Source organism: Amblyomma mixtum, unplaced genomic scaffold, assembly GCF_055824585.1.
Source record: "Amblyomma mixtum isolate Tamu unplaced genomic scaffold, ASM5582458v1 scaffold_15, whole genome shotgun sequence".
Classification (NCBI taxonomy): Eukaryota; Metazoa; Arthropoda; class Arachnida; order Ixodida; family Ixodidae; genus Amblyomma; species Amblyomma mixtum.
Window position 1 is genome coordinate 250367 of NW_028317684.1, and position 6372 is coordinate 256738.

Below are 6372 nucleotides of genomic sequence, written 5' to 3' on the forward strand. Positions count from 1 at the left end.
TTGGTATGGTGAAGGTGATGCTTGCTATGGTAAAGGTGATGCTTGCTATGGTGAAGGTGATGCTTGGTATGATGAAGGTGATGCTTGGTATGGTGAAGGTGATGCTTGGTATGGTGAAGGTGATGCTTGGTATGGTGAAGGTGATGCTTTGTATGGTGAAGGTGATGCTTGGTATGGTGAAGGTGATGCTTGGTATGGTGAAGGTGATGCTTGGTATGGTGAAGGCGATGCTTGGTATGGTGAAGGTGATGCTTGGTATTGTGAAGGTGATGCTTGGTATGGTGAAGGTGATGCTTGGTATGGTGAAGGTGATGCTTGGTATGGTGAAGGTGATGCTTGGTATGGTGAAGGTGATGCTTGGTACGGTGAAGGTGATGCTTGGTACGGTGAAGGTGATGCTTGGTACGGTGAAGGTGATGTTTGGTACGGTGAAGGTGATGCTTGGTACGGTGAAGGTGATGCTTGGTACGGTGAAGGTGATACTTGGTACGGCGAAGGTGATACTTGGTACGGCGAAGGTGATGCTTGGTACGGTGAAGGTGATGCTTGGTACGGCGAAGGTGATACTTGGTACGGCGAAGGTGATGCTTGGTACGGTGAAGGTGATGCTTGGTACGGTGATGGTGATGCTTGCTACGGTGAAGGTGATGCTTGCTACGGTGAAGGTGATGCTTGGTACGGTGATGGTGATGCTTGCTACGGTGAAGGTGATGCTTGCTACGGTGAAGGTGATGCTTTGTATGGTGAAGGTGATGCTTGGTATGGTGAAGGTGATGCTTGGTATGGTGAAGGTGATGCTTGGTATGGTGAAGGCGATGCTTGGTATGGTGAAGGTGATGCTTGGTATTGTGAAGGTGATGCTTGGTATGGTGAAGGTGATGCTTGGTATGGTGAAGGTGATGCTTGGTATGGTGAAGGTGATGCTTGGTATGGTGAAGGTGATGCTTGGTACGGTGAAGGTGATGCTTGGTACGGTGAAGGTGATGCTTGGTACGGTGAAGGTGATGTTTGGTACGGTGAAGGTGATGCTTGGTACGGTGAAGGTGATGCTTGGTACGGTGAAGGTGATACTTGGTACGGCGAAGGTGATACTTGGTACGGCGAAGGTGATGCTTGGTACGGTGAAGGTGATGCTTGGTACGGCGAAGGTGATACTTGGTACGGCGAAGGTGATGCTTGGTACGGTGAAGGTGATGCTTGGTACGGTGATGGTGATGCTTGCTACGGTGAAGGTGATGCTTGCTACGGTGAAGGTGATGCTTGGTACGGTGATGGTGATGCTTGCTACGGTGAAGGTGATGCTTGCTACGGTGAAGGTGATGCTTGGTATGGTGATGGTGATGATTGGTATGGTGAAGGTGATGCTTGCTATGGTGGAGGTGATGCTTGCTATGGTGAAGGTGATGCTTGGTATGGTGGAGGTGATGCTTGCTATGGTGAAGGTGATGCTTGGTATGGTGAAGGTGATGCTTGCTATGGTGGAGGTGATGCTTGCTATGGTGAAGGTGATGCTTGGTATGGTGAAGGTGTTGCTTGGTATGGTGAAGGTGATGCTTGGTATGGTGAAGGTGATGCTTGCTATGGTGACGGTGATGCTTGGTATGGTGACGGTGATGCTTGGTATGGTGAAGGTGATGCTTGCTATGGTGGAGGTGATGCTTGGTATGTCTAAGGTGATGCTTGCTATGGTGGAGGTGATGCTTGCTATGGTGAAGGTGATGCTTGGTATGGTGATGGTGATGATTGGTATGGTGAAGGTGATGCTTGCTATGGTGGAGGTGATGCTTGCTATGGTGAAGGTGATGCTTGGTATGGTGGAGGTGATGCTTGCTATGGTGAAGGTGATGCTTGGTATGGTGAAGGTGATGCTTGGTTTGGTGAAGGTGATGCTTGGTATGGTGAAGGTGATGCTTGGTATGGTGAAGGTGATGCTTGCTATGGTGGAGGTGATGCTTGCTATGGTGAAGGTGATGCTTGGTATGGTGAAGGTGTTGCTTGGTATGGTGAAGGTGATGCTTGGTATGGTGAAGGTGATGCTTGGTATGGTGAAGGTGATGCTTGGTATGGTGAAGGTGATGCTTGGTATGGTGAAGGTGATGCTTGGTATGGTGAAGGTGATGCTTGGTTTGGTGAAGGTGATGCTTGGTATGGTGAAGGTGATGCTTGGTATGGTGAAGGTGATGCTTGGTATGGTGAAGGTGATGCTTGGTATGGTGAAGGTGATGCTTGGTATGGTGAAGGTGATGCTTGGTATGGTGAAGGTGATGCTTGGTATGGTGAAGGTGATGCTTGGTATGGTGAAGGTGATGCTTGGTATGTTGAAGGTGATGCTTGGTATGGTGAAGGTGATGCTTGGTATGGTGAAGGTGATACTTGGTATGGTGAAGCTGATTCTTGGTATGGTGAAGGTGATACTTGGTATGGTGAAGGTGATACTTGGTACGGTGAAGGTGATGCTTGGTATGGTGAAGGTGATACTTGGTATGGTGAAGCTGATACTTGGTATGGTGAAGCTGATACTTGGTACGGTGAAGGTGATACTTGGTACGGTGAAGGTGATACTTGGTACGGTGAAGGTGATACTTGGTACGGTGAAGGTGATGCTTGGTACGGTGAAGGTGATGCTTGGTACGGTGAAGGTGATGCTTGGTACGGTGAAGGTGATGCTTGGTACGGTGAAGGTGATGCTTGGTACGGTGAAGGTGATGCTTGCTATGGTGAAGGTGATGCTTCCTATGGTGAAGGTGATGCTTGCTATGGTGAAGGTGATGCTTGCTATGGTGAAGGTGATGCTTGGTATGGAAGGTGATGCTTGCTATGGTGAAGGTGATGCTTGCTATGGTGAAGGTGATGCCTGCTATGGTGAAGGTGATGCTTGGTATGGTGAAGGTGATGCTTGGTATGGTGAAGGTGATGCTTGGTATGGTGAAGGTGATGCTTGGTATGGTGAAGGTGATCCTTGCTATGGCGAAGGTGATGCTTGGTATGGTGAAGGTGATGCTTGCTATGGTGAAGGTGATGCTTGCTATGGTGAAGGTGATGCTTGGTATGGTGAAGGTGATGCTTGGTATGGTGAAGGTGATGCTTGGTATGGTGAAGGTGATGCTTGGTATGGTGAAGGTGATGCTTTGTATGGTGAAGGTGATGCTTGGTATGGTGAAGGTGATGCTTGGTATGGTGAAGGTGATGCTTGGTATGGTGAAGGCGATGCTTGGTATGGTGAAGGTGATGCTTGGTATTGTGAAGGTGATGCTTGGTGTGGTGAAGGTGATGCTTGGTATGGTGAAGGTGATGCTTGGTATGGTGAAGGTGATGCTTGGTATGGTGAAGGTGATGCTTGGTACGGTGAAGGTGATGCTTGGTACGGTGAAGGTGATGCTTGGTACGGTGAAGGTGATGCTTGGTACGGTGAAGGTGATGCTTGGTACGGTGAAGGTGATGCTTGGTACGGTGAAGGTGATGCTTGGTACGGTGAAGGTGATACTTGGTACGGCGAAGGTGATGCTTGGTACGGCGAAGGTGATGCTTGGTACGGTGATGGTGATGCTTGCTACGGTGAAGGTGATGCTTGCTACGGTGAAGGTGATGCTTGCTACGGTGAAGGTGATGCTTGCTACGGTGAAGGTGATGCTTGCTACGGTGAAGGTGATGATTGGTATGGTGATGGTGATGATTGGTATGGTGAAGGTGATGCTTGCTATGGTGGAGGTGATGCTTGGTATGGTGGAGGTGATGCTTGCTATGGTGAAGGTGATGCTTGGTATGGTGAAGGTGATGCTTGCTATGGTGGAGGTGATGCTTGCTATGGTGAAGGTGATGCTTGGTATGGTGAAGGTGTTGCTTGGTATGGTGAAGGTGATGCTTGGTATGGTGAAGGTGATGTTTGGTATGGTGAAGGTGATGCTTGGTATGGTGAAGGTGATGCTTGGTATGGTGAAGGTGATGCTTGCTATGGTGAAGGTGATGCTTGGTATGGTGACGGTGATGCTTGGTATGGTGAAGGTGATGCTTGCTATGGTGGAGGTGATGCTTGGTATGTTGAAGGTGATGCTTGCTATGGTGGAGGTGATGCTTGCTATGGTGAAGGTGATGCTTGGTATGGTGATGGTGATGATTGGTATGGTGAAGGTGATGCTTGCTATGGTGGAGGTGATGCTTGCTATGGTGAAGGTGATGCTTGGTATGGTGGAGGTGATGCTTGCTATGGTGAAGGTGATGCTTGGTATGGTGAAGGTGATGCTTGCTATGGTGGAGGTGATGCTTGCTATGGTGAAGGTGATGCTTGGTATGGTGAAGGTGTTGCTTGGTATGGTGAAGGTGATGCTTGGTATGGTGACGGTGATGATTGGTATGGTGAAGGTGATGCTTGGTATGGTGAAGGTGATGCTTGCTATGGTGAAGGTGATGCTTGGTATGGTGACGGTGATGCTTGGTATGGTGAAGGTGATGCTTGCTATGGTGGAGGTGATGCTTGGTATGTTGAAGGTGATGCTTGCTATGGTGGAGGTGATGCTTGCTATGGTGGAGGTGATGCTTGCTATGGTGAAGGTGATGCTTGGTATGGTGGAGGTGATGCTTGCTATGGTGGAGGTGATGCTTGCTATGGTGAAGGTGATGCTTGGTATGGAGGAGGTGATGCTTGCTATGGTGAAGGTGATGCTTGGTATGGCGAAGGTGATGCTTGCTATTGTGGAGGTGATGCTTGCTATGGTGAAGGTGATGCTTGGTATGGTGAAGGTGTTGCTTGGTATGGTGAAGGTGATGCTTGGTATGGTGAAGGTGATGTTTGGTATGGTGAAGGTGATGCTTGGTATGGTGAAGGTGATGCTTGGTATGGTGAAGGTGATGCTTGCTATGGTGAAGGTGATGCTTGGTATGGTGACGGTGATGCTTGGTATGGTGAAGGTGATGCTTGCTATGGTGGAGGTGATGCTTGGTATGTTGAAGGTGATGCTTGCTATGGTGGAGGTGATGCTTGCTATGGTGAAGGTGATGCTTGGTATGGTGATGGTGATGATTGGTATGGTGAAGGTGATGCTTGCTATGGTGGAGGTGATGCTTGCTATGGTGAAGGTGATGCTTGGTATGGTGGAGGTGATGCTTGCTATGGTGAAGGTGATGCTTGCTATGGTGAAGGTGATGCTTGGTATGGTGAAGGTGTTGCTTGGTATGGTGAAGGTGATGCTTGGTATGGTGAAGGTGATGCTTGGTATGGTGAAGGTGATGCTTGGTACGGTGAAGGTGATGCTTGGTATGGTGAAGGTGATGCTTGGTATGGTGAAGGTGATGCTTGGTTTGGTGAAGGTGATGCTTGGTATGGTGAAGGTGATGCTTGGTATGGTGAAGGTGATGCTTGGTATGGTGAAGGTGATGCTTGGTATGGTGAAGGTGATGCTTGGTATGGTGAAGGTGATGTTTGGTATGGTGAAGGTGATGCTTGGTATGGTGAAGGTGATGCTTGGTATGTTGAAGGTGATGCTTGGTATGGTGAAGGTGATGCTTGGTATGGTGAAGGTGATACTTGGTATGGTGAAGCTGATACTTGGTATGGTGAAGGTGATACTTGGTATGGTGAAGGTGATACTTGGTACGGTGAAGGTGATGCTTGGTATGGTGAAGGTGATACTTGGTATGGTGAAGCTGATACTTGGTATGGTGAAGCTGATACTTGGTACGGTGAAGGTGATACTTGGTACGGTGAAGGTGATGCTTGGTACGGTGAAGGTGATGCTTGGTACGGTGAAGGTGATGCTTGGTACGGTGAAGGTGATGCTTGGTACGGTGAAGGTGATGCTTGGTACGGTGAAGGTGATGCTTGCTATGGTGAAGGTGATGCTTCCTATGGTGAAGGTGATGCTTGCTATGGTGAAGGTGATGCTTGCTATGGTGAAGGTGATGCTTGGTATGGAAGGTGATGCTTGCTATGGTGAAGGTGATGCTTGCTATGGTGAAGGTGATGCCTGCTATGGTGAAGGTGATGCTTGGTATGGTGAAGGTGATGCTTGGTATGGTGAAGGTGATGCTTGGTATGGTGAAGGTGATGCTTGGTATGGTGAAGGTGATCCTTGCTATGGCGAAGGTGATGCTTGGTATGGTGAAGGTGATGCTTGCTATGGTGAAGGTGATGCTTGGTATGGTGAAGGTGATGCTTGGTATGGTGAAGGTGATGCTTGGTATGGTGAAGGTGATGCTTTGTATGGTGAAGGTGATGCTTGGTATGGTGAAGGTGATGCTTGGTATGGTGAAGGTGATGCTTGGTATGGTGAAGGTGATGCTTGGTATTGTGAAGGTGATGCTTGGTATGGTGAAGGTGATGCTTGGTATGGTGAAGGTGATGCTTGGTATGGTGAAGGTGATGCTTGGTATGGTGAA